Source organism: Haliotis cracherodii, unplaced genomic scaffold, assembly GCF_022045235.1.
Source record: "Haliotis cracherodii isolate W230 unplaced genomic scaffold, xgHalCrac1.p SCAF_11, whole genome shotgun sequence".
Classification (NCBI taxonomy): Eukaryota; Metazoa; Mollusca; class Gastropoda; order Lepetellida; family Haliotidae; genus Haliotis; species Haliotis cracherodii.
The window spans coordinates 8,782,201-8,799,609 of record NW_027266266.1 but is presented as its reverse complement, the minus strand read 5'-3'; the positions used below and the strand labels follow the sequence as shown (position 1 = coordinate 8,799,609).

The following is a 17,409-nucleotide window of genomic DNA, read 5'->3' as shown; positions in this document are numbered from 1 at the left end:
ACTAAATTCAATCAACTGTTTCCACTGTGAATCCTCACGTGTTTCTGCAGCGTACCTGACTGTGTAAATCCTTTCCCATATTCATCACACTCACGAGGCTTCATTCCACTGTGAATCCTTACGTGTTTCTGCAGGGTACCTGACTCGGCAAATTTCTTCGCATAACACCATCAAAACAGAAGCAATTGCTAGTGTCAACTTCATTTTTTGTGACGGTAGTGACGATGCATTCTGTTTGTTTGTTCACAACTCTTTTGTCGTGTCTCCAACAATGACTCACACCAGTTATTTCTTATTGAAGCACACATCCAAAAAGGTAGGGGATGCTTGAGTAATGCTTATGTGCTTATATTTAACACAGATTGATATACATACAACCTTTTCCCTTCTGAAGACGATCAACGATTTTGAATAATAACAGTGACAAGCTGTTGAAAAATGTCTTGATGATGGACTAGCACACACTAATCATATCCTTGAAGATATTTTTTTTCAAATAATAATAATTTCTACTTGTACATATGCAGGGAGTCTTATCTGACTATCCAGTATTTTTAGTTACTTAGAGCAGAAGAAATACATACATCTCCAGCTGTCAAAAGCCAATACAGGGATTAATGGATTAACAATAATACCTTGATTGATTTATCGTTTATTATGCTGATTAGTTATAAACATATACACTAAATACACTCATGATATTTCATTCCACTAAATTCAATCAATGTTTCCACTGTGAATCCTCATGTGTGACTTCAGGCTACCTGACTGTGTAAATCCTTTCCCACATTCAACACACTGGTGAGTTTTCTTTCCACTGTGAATCTTCATGTGATTCTGCAGGGTCCCTGACTGTGTAAATCCTTTCCCACATTCATCACATTGAAAGGGCTTGATTCCACTGTGAATCCTCATGTGTCTCTGCAGGGCACCTGACTGTGTAAATCTTTTCCCACATTCAACACACTGATAAGCCTTGATTCCACTGTGTCTCATCATGTGTCTCTGCAGGTAACGTGATTGTGTAAATTCTTTCCCACATTCAACACACTTACAAGGCTTGATTCCATTGTGAATCGTCATGTGTGTCTGCAGGTTACATGATTGTGCAAATGCTTTTCCACATTCGACACACTCAAAAGGCTTGATTCCACTATGAATCCTCATGTGTTTCTGCAGCGTACCTGACTCAGCAAATTCGTTACCACATTCAACACACTGATAAGGCTTGATTCCACTGTGAACCCTCATGTGTTTCTGCAGGCTGTCTGAGTACGTAAATCTTTTCCCACATTCACCACACTGATAAGACTGGATTCCACTGTGAATCCTCATGTGTCTCTTCAGTGTACTAGACACTGTAAATTCTTTCCCACATTCACCACACTGATAAGACTGGATTCCACTGTGAGTCCTCGTTTGTGTCTGCAGTGTACCAGACTCTGTAAATCTTTTTTCACCTACAACACACTGATAAGGCTTCATTCTACTCTGTATCCTCATGTGTGATTGCAAGTGACATGATTGTTTTACTTCTTTCTCACATTCAACACACTGATAAGGCTTGATACCACTGTGTCTCCTGATGTGTCTCTGCAGGTAACGTGATTGTGTAAATTCTTTCCCACATTCAACACACTGATAAGGTTTGATTCCACTGTGAATCGTCATGTGTCTTTGCAGGTCAATTGATTGTGTAAATTCTTTCCCACATTCAACACACTGATGAGGCTTGATTCCACTGTGAATCCTCATGTGTGTCTGCAAGCCACCTGATCGTGTAAATCCTTTCCCACATTCAACACACTGATATGGCTGGATTAAACTGTGTTTCTTGAGATCACCTGTTTCCAGGTTGCCAGTCTCAGATTGTTTCTTAAGATCACCCGGTTCCAGCAATTCTCTCTCACAGTTGGTGATAAAAGATGTTCCAGGAACAGATCCAGGATTCTGTGATTGGCTTTGTACTTCCATTATTATCGAAGTTGTAGTGTTCACTGAAAACATAAAAGAGTTGTTACTTTCCTCTATCATATTAATGGATATCCTAAAGGTGTTTCCACAAGATCCCCGCCAATAACAATTCTCTCTCTCTCTCTCTCTCTCTCTCTCTCTCTCTCTCTCTCTCTCTCTCTCTCTCTCTCTCTCTCTCTCTCTCTCTCTCTCTCTCTCTCTCTCTCTCTCTCTCAGGGTCACATGTAGAGGACATGTCCAAACATTTATAGTTCAGGTGGGTAAGTCAGTGGAGAGGAATTGGCTATTTGATGGTTGTTGAATGATATCAGATCAAAGATATACCTGAAGCTAAAAAATCAAGCAAATTCTTTGAGTGTTTATGAATCCACATAGTATTAACTCCACTTGTCCCAAAAGCTTTCTGTGAATATAAAGCAAGTCCTTCTTGGTTGTATTAAGGATGGTGGTTACATTTGCTAGACCCAGCAATCTGGAGCTTTGGAATCCAGTACAAAAATGAATAGACATGTCTTCAGGTTTACAGACAAGCTAAAAGTCGATAGTACATGGTTAGGGCAGATTTCTTCCTCAGTTAACATGGTTGCCTCATATGTGGCATTATTTGATATGTAATTTATACCAAGTTCTTTAATCAAACAATTAATGCAGTGATGCTTACATATAAAGCCAACAATAGTGATGTTATTTGGGGCCTTGTTTTTTTTCAAACTTTTCATGTGGGGCAGCTTTGGATGAAAGGTGGCTAGGACAGAATGGGTTTATGGGTCGCCGCAACCACGAGTTTCAGCATGATAACACCTGTGCCCACACTGCGAGAGCAACAAGAGACTTCCTCCAGCAGAATGGCATCTGAACCATGCAGTGGCCTGCCCTCAGTCTAGATCTAAATCCCATTGAGTACCTGTGAGATGAGATTCAAAGACTGAATGACGTCCGACCAAGGCCGACAAGTGCAGCTGAACTGCGTCAGACGTTCCCCAGAGTGTGGGCTCAAGTGCTTATGGCCTTCATCAACCGCCTCATCCATTCCATGTATCGATGTTGCACGACAGTCATCAATGCACATCGCGGACACACGAGATACTGACTTGTGATGCCATTTTCTCAGAGACTAGTGTTGCGTTTCACTTAAAGAACATGTGACACTTTAATTTCAACCTTGATGATCAATTTTGGCAAGTTTCATCTTTTTAATGTCTCAAAGTATTTTACAGTGTTAGTAGAAATAAGGTTTCTCATATATCTAGACAGGGTTTCTTTTGCGATTCAGTAAATTTAACACTGTTTGGATTTTCCCAAAATTAGTCAATATTTTAAGAACAACAAAAAATGAAACAATGTTTTAGATGTATATAACTGTTCTAAATATATAGGCTTGACTCGTAATTGTGTTTCGGAAATAATCTCTTTTGTACGCATGCTGAAAAAGCTTCATTGGGTATTTACACGTGCTGTGTTTATACATTTGAGTTTTTCATTTTTTTCATGCATGTGTTTCTGTACACAAGGAACTTGAAAGTAATTGGGTTTGGTTTTTTAGGGTTTCTTTTGTTTTTGTTTTGTTTTGTTTTGTTTGTTGTTGTTTTGTTTTGTTTTGGGTTTGTTTTTTGTTTTGTTTTTGGGGGGGGGTTGTTGTTGTTTTTCTTGTTTTATTTTTGTTTTGTTTTTGTTGTTGTTGTTGTTTTGTTTTTTATGTTTGTTTGTTTTTTTTTTTGGGGGGGGGGTATTTTACGCAAATATGCTGCTTATCTGTAGCTCTGGAATACTGTTCAAAGCTGCTAACAATCCAATAGGTTACTTTATTACAGGTTTGTATGTACTGCACATTTCTCCATTGTAGTGTACACAAACCCATGGGTATTGACGATACCCACCACTAAGTTTCTTTGAACCTGGTGAACTTCCCTTCGAGATGTTACCCATGCAAGCTTGAATACACCCATTTATCACATAGGATGGTGTTACGAGTCGATTCCCAAATTGATACAATTTATTAATCCAGAAATCTGTTTGTAAAAGAACTGTGTGTGAAACCAACAAACAACCAACAAGTGGTACAGAATTAACATATGTATTACAAAATTCACTAAGTTTACAAATCAGCACAAATTACCGCACAGCAATTATAATGGCAATTATCAATAGAGTGGTAGTACAATATTCAATGGCAATAAATAATATGACAGTAGTGGTCAGTATCAAATACAAAAATACAGTGGTGGTCACAAAAGTCAGTGATAATAATGTATATTCACCCAGCTGCGAGTGTGGTCAAGCTTCCGAGATGGGCTAGGCAGGGAATCGGAGATGATGAGCGATCCTCACATGAAAATATGTGAGCGAGAGACCGAATATGTGAGAGATGCGTAAACATGCTACTGTCCCCTTATATACCGTCAAACCACCTTCAAGAATCTTCTAGTTCTAGACAGGCTCCATACAATGTTGGACGAGTCTCGCCATTTCCGGAAGTAACCACACCACTCTAGCATCAAAACTCTAGCGTCCTGTGGATAAAACTTTCATATCAATTGACTAAAAGTGACAAAGATATATTGTTAGGATGTGAGTATATTCCCCGACAAGGATCTCCTTATTATGATTACAGCATGTTTGCTTGTTTGGAAGATGATATTTTAAAACATAGAGATAACTTTGATGTAATATTGGTTGGAGATTTTAATGCCAGAATCAAAGATCTGAGTGATATTGTTTATATTGAAAGTGTTATGTCAAAACACCTGAGTATACCAAATGATATAATCGATGACATTGATTGCTTATCTGACCTAGACAGAAAACAAGATGTTCTAGTGATTCTCTGAGAGTGAATTATCATGGACATAAACTCATACACATTTGTAAAAATAACCCACTGTTTATTGTAAATGGCAGAGTTGGTCAACTGTAAAAGGTGCAGTGTCATGGATTTTACCATCTCTTCTCTAGACACTAAAAAAAAAATTTTTTCTGATTTTAAAGTTGAAAGTTTCGATCCTATTTTATCTGATGCCCATTGCTTTTAAAATGTGAATCAATTAACAATTAACAATATCACAGGTCAAACCCAATCATCAAGAGACATCTGTCAATCAGACTCTGAAAATGACAACACTGACTCCACGTGCAGACGCTGGGATAAGAGGTAGTCTGCTGGGATAAGAGGCACGCTGACAATTTTGTTCAATCAATTAAAAACAGTGACATTTCTTCTATGATGTCTCACGTTGATTTCTTGGTGCAAAGTGATATTTGTAATGACGATGTAAACTTTACTGTACATAATATTAACAACATTTTCTTACAGCAAAATCAACATTTGTCAAACAGTAGTCAACGTTATAAAAAAAACCTTCTCAAATTCTTTCTTTAAGTCATCACTTCAAAATGCAAAACAATATTTCTCATTTACGGATAAATGACACCCGCTTATTTTGAAAATGTTACGTCAGAAAGATAATGATGCAAATTTGCCACCTATCGATAAACTGTTTGACTATTTCAAAAACCTAAACACAGATTATGTAGACTATCCCTGAGGATTCGACTTCAATATTAATTTTGATGTAAATAATTGTAATGATATTTTAAACACTGATATAAGCGAACAAGAAATTGAATGTACCATCAAACTACTAAAGAACAAAAAGGCATGTGGCAAGGATAACATTATCAATGAATATATTAAAGCTTCTCTGCCAACATTTTTACCCTTATATACAAGACTATTTAATCTTATATCTGACACTGGGAGGTTTCCCGAACAATGGTTAAACGGAATTATTCCTCCAATCTACAAAGGTACCCCAGTTATTAATAAAAGATTAAACGATTCTGTTGAAAGTAATAACATTCTGTCAGAATCACAAGCAGGTTTTAGACATGGCTACTCCACAAATAATCCTTTTTTACCCTGTATGCAATTATTGATTTACTAAAAAATAGAAAGAAAAAAGTGTATCGTTGTTTCGTTGATTAACAAAAAGCTTTTGACAATGTTTGGCGTATAGGTTTATGGAAAACATAACTAGCACAAGGTATTAATGGAAATTATTCGTATTATTGTTAATATGTACGATGGCATTAAATCATGTGTGCGTTCAAACGGTGTATGTTCAGAACAATTTCCTTGTGTTATTGGTGTCCGTCAAGGAGACAATCTGTCCCCAATATTGTTTCTAAATGATCTAGATCCGTTTTTATATTCTCAAATCTTCCCTAGTGTTTCTATTCAATCTCAGTCATTTATTGGCCTGGTAGATCTCTCCGTTGTTTTGTTCGCATTACTATATACAGATGATACAGTTTTACAAAATATGTTTGACATTTTTTCACCTTACTGTGAAATTATAGTTTTTCGTGGTACAAAAAGAGACAAGAAAATATGTATTATTAAGTGGCTCAACAATCGAATATGTCATAGATTATATACTGAACAACAAAAGTTCCTGAGACATTGAATAAGATTTAATGCAAAGTTATGATTTTTACCAAATCTGAAACAATTTCGGTTTGCAACAGATGAAGACTCCTGTAAGTGTTCAAATGGTTTAATTTGCCATACTGACTTCAGAAAATGCGGGATTTCATAAAAAAAAACATGAACATGCCAAAATGTCAATTTAGAAATCAATAGCGTGTGTCCACCTCTGGTTGCAATGCAAGCAACACATCTTCGTCTCATGGAATGGACCAGGCGTCGCACAAAGTCCTGTTGGATATCTGCCCATATTTGCTGGAGCATGTTTCGAAGTTCCTGGAGTGTCTGTGGAACACGTGGTTGACGTCGAAGGCGCCGATCCATCTCATCCCACATGTGCTCGATTGGTGAGAGATCAGGGGAGCGAGCCGACCAGGGGATGACATTCACGTTGTTTTGATGAAGAGAATGCTGAACAAGTCGAGCAATATGAGGCCGGGCGTTGTCATGTTGAAAGGTAATGCCTGGGCCATGACGACGCAAAAACGGTAGAACAACAGGGCCGATGATCTCGTCGCGGTAGCGCTGTCCATTGAGATTTCCCTCTACCACTATCAAACGGATCCACTGTCTTGCTGTAATCACATCCCATACCATAACGCTGCCGCCCCCGAACCGATCTTCATCCATGACACAATGATTGACGTAACGTTCACCTCGACGTCGGTACACTCGAATCCGTCCATCGCTGTGCCTGAGGTGAAAATGAGACTCGTCAGTGAATAGAACTTGTCCCCACTGCATGGCCGTTAAGAGTTAGACGCTGTCTGCACCACTGTATACCTCCTTGGCGATGGTTTCCTGTCAAAATGGGACGTCTGGCGGGTCTTCTGGCGACAATCCCTGCACATCTGAGGCGACGACGTACGGTTTGTTAAGATATTCGTCGAAGGCCAGGGATGCTTCTTGCAGTCACTGTTGCTAGCTGGAATCGATTTCGTAAGTGTGTTGTTCGAATCCAGTGGTCTTATCGATTATTATATACGCGTGGCCTGCCACTTCGAGGGTGGTCTCTGACTGCATTCGTCTGTTGCCAACGTTGCCATAAACATCAAATGGTGTTTCTGTTGACGTTAAATTGTTTTGCAACATCACGTTGACTCGATCCTGCTTCAAGCAAACCAATGGCTCACAGACGCTCATTTTCGGACAGACGTGGCATTTCGTAATGGTGAATAATTGCTTAATTTTGTTTTTCTGAGTGGTTGTTGTCAGCACGATGCTAAACAAAGCATATGGAATCCCGTTATCGGACATGTTTCTATACCCATTCTTGGGTAGTGAAATGCATGGGGCTTGAATAAAAGTCAACTTTTGCATGGAATGCATGCTTTTCTGTAGCAGTTGCGTTTTGATGACTTGATTCCATACATGTACTACAATACTGAAAACCAAACTTTATTTGTTTGAAAAATAGTCTAAAATATTGGTGTCACAGGAACTTTTGTTGTTGAGTATATATTGGTGGGACAAGCAATTGTACCACCAAATCTCTGTCTCAAGAGTAACCACAATCCTTAACACAATCAAGGAAGGGCTTTACTTATGTTCACAGAATGTATTTGAGACATGTGGAATAAATAATATGTGGATTCTCAAAAACTCAAAGGATATGCTTGACCTTTTTACAGAAAAGAACCAAGTTCAGTTTTGTTAAAACATTTGATTTTTCAACCTTATACACCACTATCCCATATTGATTAAGGTTACAACATTCAAGGCCTCAGTAAAGCTTTCCCAAATAATTATCATAGGTATATGGAGGCCATTTCCAAAATTGACACATCACTGACAAAAGTTATTTCCAATATAGTTCCCTTACTAGGGGTTGGTCGGGTAATTAGGAACCCGGGTCAGGTGGGTACTGAGTAAGACCCGGGTTAGTCACATGATATATTGTGTAATGACAAAAATTATCTAGAATTCTAATGGTTACACCATGTACACTACAAGTCACAAATGTTCGCATTTCTTTCGGACTATGCACCCATTGCTTCTGACTTTTCAAATGGTTGAAAAAAGATATAACTTCAATGTATGCATGACCAGATTGTTTGAGACATGTATCTAAAAATGTTTTGCCAGGGCTATGGTAAAAAAATACCCAATCGGACATTTTGCATCTATCTCTGGAGACCTACAGTGGGTACCCGGGTAGGGTCGGGTAATAGGGGGATGGGTACCCGGGTAGAAAACTTGGACTCGTCCGAGCCCTATCCTCTACTGTTAGTTTCTACCACTGACAATGGTGGAGGCAACTATCATCCACAAAACACGTCAGAGTCAGCTGACGGTGATGACAACTTTCTGTGGAAAATCTGGATTTGAACATTGTGATTACATCCAAAATACAGGATTATGGCAATGATGTATTAGATGTTTGGTGTTTGAAGGAAATTTGGGGAATAAGGAGAAGTTCAATGAGTTCAAAGCCAGTCATGCATTGTCGTCATGGCGACAACAGATTTATAGATTATAGGTCCATTATCCTGGTGGAATACAACATTAACATGATTATGCCTTCATATTCTTTTATTCTTTTTGCAATATAACAGCAATATTTGGCAATATACCCATGTTGGGAATCGAACCCATTTCTTTGGCGTGACTAGCGAACGTTTAAGCCACTAAGCTGCCCAAAGGAGACGTTAGACGTTTCACTGCTTTGACTGTTTAGTCTCTGGTTGATGGTGGTGAGCCCAAGATCCATCCATGTAACAAATCACTCAACAAAAACAGCTGGGTTCGATTCAAAGCAGCCTAAATTCTCATGAGTGATTATGGACCTGGATCTGGACCAAAACATCAATATCATTTCAACGATGAAGTATACCATAGATTCAACATTGCTGTGCCTACTAGGAAGGCTTGATTCCACTGTGAGTCCTCATGTGTTTCTGCATGTTACTTGATTGTGTAAATCTTTTCCCACATTCAACACATTGATAAGGCTTGATTCCACTATGAATCCTCATGTGTGACTGCTGCGTACCTGACTCAGTAAATTCTTTCCCACATACAACACACTTATAAGGCTTTATTCCACTGTGAACCCTCATGTGTCTCTGCAGGCCACCTGATCTTGCAAAGTGTTTCCCACATTCAACACATTGATAAGGCTTGACGCCACTGTGAATCCTCATGTGTGTCTGCAGATGACATGATACTGTAAATGTTTTCCCACACTCACCACACTGATAAGGCTGGATACCACTGTGAATCTTCATGTGTCTCTTCAGGCTACCAGATACACTAAATTCTTTACCACATTCGACACACTCATAAGGCTTGATTCCACTGTGAATCCTCATGTGTGTCTGCAGGGAATATGGGTGTGTAAATTCCTTCCCGCATTCATCACACTGATAGCGCTTGATTCCACTGTGACTCCTTATGTGTGACTGCAGGCTATCTGAATATGCAAATTTTTTACCACATTCAACACACTGATAAGGTTTGACTCCACTGTGAATCCTCATGTGTCTCTGCAGACTACCTGACTCTGAAAAATCTTTCCCACATTCAACACACTGATAAGGCTTGACGCCACTGTGACTCCTGATGTGTCTCTGCAGGTTATATGATTGTGTAAATCGTTTCCCGCATTCACCACACTGATAAGACTTGTTTCCACTGTGAATACTCATGTGTGTCTGCAGATGACATGATCGTGAAAATTCTTTCCCACATTCAGCACACTGAAAAGGCTTTATTCCACTGTGAACACTCATGTGTCTCTGCAGGTTAGCTGAGTCTGTAAATTCTTTCCCACATTCAACACACTGATAAGGCTTGATTCCACTGTGAATCCTCATGTGTGTCTGCAGTTTACTTGACTCTTTAAATTCTTTCCCACATTCAGCACACTGATAAGGCTTGATTCCACTGTGAACCCTCAAGTGTCTCTGCAGGTTACCTGACTCTGTAAATGTTTTCCCACACTCAACACACTGATAAGGCTTGATTCCACTGTGAATCCTCATGTGTGACTGCAGGCTATCTGAATATGCAAATTCTTTCCCACATTCAACACACTTATAAGGCTTTATTCCACTATGAATCCTCATGTGTCTCTGCACGCTACCTAACTCTGCAAATTCTTTCCCACATTCAACACACTGATGAGGTTTGATTCCACTGTGGCTCCTAATGTGTCTGTGCAGGTTATATGATTGTCTAAATTGTTTCCCACATTCACCACACTGATAAGACTTGTTTCCAGTGTGAATCTTCATGTGTGCCTGTAGTTTATTTGAGTGCTTAAACTCTTTCCCACATACAACACACTGATCAGGCTTGATTCCCTCCTGTTTCTTGAGGTCACCTGTTTCTATCACGTCAGAAACAGTGTTTTTCCTGAGATCACCTGTTTCCAGCAAATCTCTCTCACTGTCCAAGACAACACACGTTTCAGAGCCTGGATTCCGTGGTTGGCTTTGTACTTCCATTATTAACTTGTGGGTGTTATGGTGTTCACTGAAAGCATAAAAGAGTCGTGCATAATCCATTTCCTTAAGATGTTTCCACAAGAACACCACCAATAACAACCAGGGATGGGAGCTAACACAATTTGATGATTTAATATGTATCATGATACACTACCTGATACTGTAAATGATTTTCTCACATTCAACACACTGATAATAACATATTCATATCCAGTCGGTAACAAGTGTGATGTGTAATAAACTTTCTAAAACCTCACACAAAGTGCCGTAACATGATAACTTTCATTTGTTGAAGGGCAATGACTATTGTCTCATCCTGTGAAAAACAGTATACACATGGATGTGTTGCACAGCTATGTACAAATGATATATGTCACTGTACAAAATAATTAAAAATTGAGAACATATTTTTCTTGATCATTATCCCAAATAACCCCAACATTTCTACAAAAATATACAGAGTAAAAAAACACGATTGAAATCATAGATTACATCTATTTGTGATTGATTTCATAGCATAATAATAAAACAAATGAAAATTGTATTACTTTTCAGATCAATATAATCCAGATGCCAAACATCAGAATTAATGAGAGACCTTATCTTACCACAAGATCAAAAGAGGTATTTGTTCTAGTTATTTTACTTGGCGTTTAACAATTCTCTCCGTTTGGAACAATGACACACAATAAGCCAGGTGACATGTTGTGTACTAGTCACCATCATGATTTGGGCAGGTGGGCAGCCTCGTGGTTAAATCATGTCATCGTTACACTAAGGCCCCGGTTCGATTCCAACATGGGAACGTGTGTGAAGCCCATTTCTGGTGTTCCCTACATTGATATTGCTGGGATATTGCATAAAATGGCACAAACCCATACTCACTAACACTACCCCATAATCAATCCAGGGTCAATTCAATATGACCACAGACTACTGTTATATAGGTTAAATATTGTTATATAGGTCCGTGATATGACTGAAGGAAAACAAATAGGGCCTAAAGTCTCTATATAGCTTGCTTACACTTTGGAAATTCATTTGATTCAATTTTCTGTTTGAGAATGTTCGGTATTTCCTGACATCAGTTAAAGCAGAGATACAAAGTATAGTTACCTGCTCAGATCATGTAGCTTCAGCCAATTTGCATAATATCTAACTTTGGAATTTCAGGCATTTACAAAAACTTTTCTGCATTCATAAGAAATCTCTGCCAAAAGCAGACTCGACTGTAGGATTCCGACCATATCTATGTTAAGTTGAACTTCTGGGGATGTCTGCTTCTTGCTGAAATGTCTTTCCCAAATATTTTACAAAGATGTAATTACCAATTAGGAAGTCCAGCATTTCATTTACTGTTTTCTCAGTAAACTTTCAATGACAATTGCTTTCATTTTTGACAAATTCCTCTGAACCTCTGAGGATAGATAGGTAACTGTATCTATGGTCACGTTTTGTAACAAAAGCCCCATGGATAAAGGAATGAAGTTTTTCCTTAAGTTTGTCCTTAAGTTTGTCTGAAATGTGGGACACAGAACTGAAAATTTCCTGTCAAAATGGAATGCTTCTTGCAGTCACTGTTGCTAGCTGGAATCGATTTCGTAGGTGTATTGTTCGAATCCAGTGGTCTTATCGATTATTAGTTACGCGTGGCCTGCCACTCCGAGGGTGGTCTCTGACTGCATTCGTCTTTTGCCAACGTTGCCATAAACGCCAAATGGTGTTTCTGTGGACGTTAAATTGTCTTGCAATATCACGTTGACTAGATCCTGCTTCAAGCAAACCAATGGCTCGCAGATGCTCATTTTCGGACAGGCGTGGCATTTCGTAATGCTGAATAATTGCGTAATTTTGTTGTTTTTCTGAGTGGTGGTTGTCAGCAGGATGCTAAACAATGCATATGGAATCCCTTTAGCGGACATGTTTTTATAACCATTCTTGGGTAGTGAAATGCATGGGGCTTGCATAAAAGTCAACTTTTGCATGGAATGCATGCTTTTCTGTTGCGTTTTTGTGACTTGATTCCATACATGTACTACAACATTGAAAACCAAACTTTACTTGTTTGAGGTGAGATGAAATTGTTGGTTTAACGTCACGTCCATGCATGCTTTTCTGTTGCGTTTTTGTGACTTGATTCCATACATGAACTACAACATTGAAAACCAAACTTTACTTGTATGAGGTGACATGAAATTGTTGGTTTAACGTCGCGTCCAAGATTATTGCACTTATATAGCAACGTGCATGCACGTGTTTATGTGTGTGTGTGTGTGTGTGTGTGTGTGTGTGTGTGTGTGTGTGTGTGTGTGTGTGTGTGTGTGTGTGTGTGTGTGTGTGCTTGGAATTCACTTTACAAATAAAAACTTTTTCAAAACTTCTATAAAAGCAAATTGTGAATCTGCCACTTTGGCCATGTACTTTGTATTATGTAAAAGTAAATAATTTAATCTATCCATAAAATGTCAATTATATCTCTTCGATGCTATGGTAAAACCCAATTCTATTGTATGGTTGTGAAATCTGGGTTTTAAAAATTGTAAACAAATTGATTCTGTTCACCGTAACTTTTTACGTAAATTGCTTTCTATTAAGAAAAGTACACCTTTATACATGTTGTATGGAGAACTTGGAAGGGTACCTTTAATTAATTATATCAAATGTTGAATGGTATGGTTTGGGGCTAAGGTCTTAGCTGGCAAAGAACAAAAGTTATCAAGAATTCTATATCAAATGTTATACAATGAAGTCTGTACAAACAAAGGCTGTAATAAATGGATAAAATGTTTGGAAAGTATTTTCAATGAAACGGGCTATAGTTCCTATTGATAATAGAGAGTTTGGGGCTTAAACCCAAGAGCAATCTAAGTGACTAGTTTCGACCGGGGTGCTCTCATCAGACTGTTGTGTGGGGGTGTGGGACTCCTTTTATACACTTTGTGTTCCAGATGCAGTACCGGTGGAGTCCACACCCCTGCCGGTGGACCGGTGGTCTAACTGTTACCGGTGGATGGTGAGTGATGTACTTCGGCCGGAGGACCGATGAGTCGGTGGACCAGTGGACCGGTGGCGGGGCTGGGGTAGCGGCGACATGAGCACAGATGGATTACCGGTTGTCATGATTTTACGTTCGCTTCAATAAATTCTATGTTTTCGAGATTTATTGTTGTGTGTTGTATTTTAATATCACAGTTGTCGTTGTCATCCGAATGCATATGATGCTTTTTTGTGTATAATTCCCGGGACTGGATGGGGTCCCAGTTTATATTCCGGAGTCTACCTTAGGTCAATAGACCTGAAACAGAACAAACCCTTTTATATTTTGGGACCCAAATTTTATTTATTTCTGGGCCCATTTGGCCTAATTGTTGGCACATTGGGTCTACTCTTTGAGAATGGTGGCTTTACCATGTCTTCTCTGTTTTGTGGCCTGTAGAAAGACCAAAATTCGGTATCCAAGTTGACATTAGGATTATCTAGATACTCCGTCCATTTGGTAAATGGTGGAGGCAGTATAGACGCCGGACTGTATGGCGGCGATTTAGGTGACGTGTCCACATCGGGTCGTAGATGGTGTGTCGCACTTGTGGACGGGCCATGTGCTGAGTCGATGGTAGCATTGTGCGAACGTAAGTGTGTTGTTATGCCCGGCTGTCCTTCTCCCGGTGGGGCTGGGATTTCCGGCCCCGGTGGGGCGTCAGTTACGTTCATTGTAGCGGTGGTGTTGATGGTAGCTGCTTTGTTAGCATTATGTTGCCCGTGGCGATTTGGTGGTTTTTAAAATCATCCTGCTGTTTGTAGGACTTTTGGCATGACAAGCAGATGAACCTTTCGGAGCTATGGGCGCTCCATGTCTTTTGAGCCCGTCCCGGCGTGAGTAGTACTTCCGGCAGTGTGGGCAGTGGAGGGACTGCATAGTTTGTGAGTGCTGATTGTGAAGTCTTAGTGATGGATGTCGCAGTTATTAGACCTGTGACGTCACAATTTGTGGTAGTTGTGACGTCATTTTCCGATTGGTGTATCAGAATCGGGTTTGTGTAAAGAAGGAGGCTGTGAGATCTATTACTGTTGTTCCAGAGAGAAAACCAGTGATCTTTATCACAGATCATAACTTCACTGCACTCAAGGTTAGCTCAATGATCAATAAGTCCTGGCACCTACTTCAAGGTTCAGACACCTGCAAAGACACTTTCCGAGTCCCACACATCACGGCATATAGGAAGAACCGCACTCAGAGATATCCTCATGAGAGCGGCAATGACATATCCACCACCAAAACCACAAATTAGTGGCCGCACTGTGCCCAACTAAGATGACAGCTGTCACAAACAATCATGCAAAATCTGCAAAATTATGAAGTCGGTCAACACCTTCAACAGCCACACAACAGGCAAAAAATATAAATGCCATTCGCATTTCACTTGCAAAAGCAGAAACATAATCTACCTGCTAAGTTGCACTAAATGTGGTAAACAATACGTAGGCAAAACCAAACGACACTTCTGCACCAGACTCAAAGAAGACTTTGCAGATACAAACCACCAAAGGGACAAACCTGTCGCTAAACACTCCAACTCCGTAGGACACTCAACCAGAGACCTACACTATCAAATCATACAACAGCTTAAAACAGACCCTGTGTCAAATCAGAGCACGGCTAGACGCCGATCCATTGAACTCAAATGGATATTTGATCTGAAAATCATCCATCCGCAGGGCATGAATGATAAGATCTAATCCTTGAATTCCCCACCCACTTACCTTTACTATAGTTTCTATTGGTTAAGCCAACAAGCAGTTCCTCCTAATGTCCTTAAATCTTTCATGTCGTTAAGATTATCTCATATAGCAACTCAAACATGAAATGCAGAGATTACACATTCTTCTAAAAGTATCACATATCGCATATCTAAAACTGAACTCGTCCTTGAAAAGTATTTATTAGTTATTCCTTTCTCGTTGCCTCTAAAGTTCCTTGTTTAGAACCTCATGCCACCATTTACCAATTGAACTAGGTAGGTGGCCAAAATCCCTGTCAATGAACGAATGTGTAAACTCTGCTACATGAGCGACATTGGTGATGAATTCCATTATATTTTTCTTTGTCCTTTTTTTAAACCCCAACGGAAAATACATGTTCCAATTCCATATGCTAAAAACCCAAATATGTTTAAATTTAAAGAATGTTATAATCGTAAAAAAATAAATGTTTTAAAGAAACTCTGTACATTCTGTAGTGTCCTTATGAAAACTGTAAAATCGTCCATGTAAACCACCCCGCCATCTTATGTATAGTCTGTTGCAAATTTGTACCTCATATGCCCAGGATCCCAGCCTGAATGTAAATCATTGTAAATAAAGTTCTGTTCTGTTCAACAATGACCATGATAACATACCCTGCCACATAACAATTGGTAAATGGGGAATCTGAATCTGTTGACTTGACAATGAAATAGGCAAATGTCAGTATGGAAATAGATTCACCAAAACGGAAACTTTGGTCCGATATTAGTAAATGTTTTTCGTGAGAGCAAGTTAAAGGTTTGTGACTCAAATGATTGCTGAAAATAGCCCCTTATGATTGGATCGATAAACTCTGATCTGAACCCCAAAGAACACTCTTTGATTACCTCGGCTGCAAAAGCGAGAGACCCTCCAGTTCAGAGCCTGAATACTACACTGAATACTGCACTAGGAATGACAGAGGATCTCAATGTTGAAAATCTGGTCAGAAGCATCATGAGCATGAGATGTCTCGCCAATGTCATCAGTGAGAGGGGTGGAAACCCTCGACTCTGATTAGTCAGTGTTGATTCAGAGGTTGGCAGAAATCTTTTTTCTGTTCATAATGTGACAGTCCGATTCAAGGTGCGGGCTGGGTGCTGATACTTTTTTTCAGCGTTGTTGAAATGAATGGTTTTACAATTCTTCACATAATAGCAATAGTCAGTACTGATTGCAAGTTTCATCTGTGTGAGGATAGTGCGAGGCATTATGTTTCTTAGTTTACACACACTTTTGTTGTGTCTCAACCAATGAACCACACCAGTCATTTCTAAATGGAGCACATATTAGAAAAAGTGGTTCGTGCCTAATCAATGCTCATGTGCATATATATCAAAATGAATAAGTGAGTGAGTGAGTTGGGTTTAGCGCCGTTTTTAACAGTATTCCAGTTATATCACAGCATGTCAGCTTAATGTGGGAGGAAAGCCCGAAGTGATGCAGGTCTTAGACGTTTACCACTTCAGTGAAACCCACGAGCATGGGTATGGTGCTGACAAACCTACAAACATAATCAGGGTGAACCGGGATTCGGACCCACAATCATAGGTTTCTGGCGTGCCCAAGGGACGCAACTCTGCACAGCGAATTGCAGCACATTAAGACAACTGGGCCACCCGTGGCCCCCAAAATGAATAACATATTGAAAATAGACAGGTGAACTTTCACAACTTTTGCCATGTGTAGACGATCAAAGATGTTGTATAATCATGATAATAG

At 39.4% G+C, this 17,409-nt stretch overlaps 2 pseudogenes; one reads left to right on the top strand and one right to left on the bottom strand.

Moving 5' to 3' along the window:
* Nucleotides 1-717: 717 nt before the first annotated feature.
* LOC139456067 (zinc finger protein 721-like) overlaps nt 718-17,409 on the bottom strand; it is a 38,616-nt pseudogene continuing 21,924 nt past the window's right edge.
* On the top strand, nt 13,321-16,176 carry LOC139456184 (uncharacterized; annotated as a pseudogene).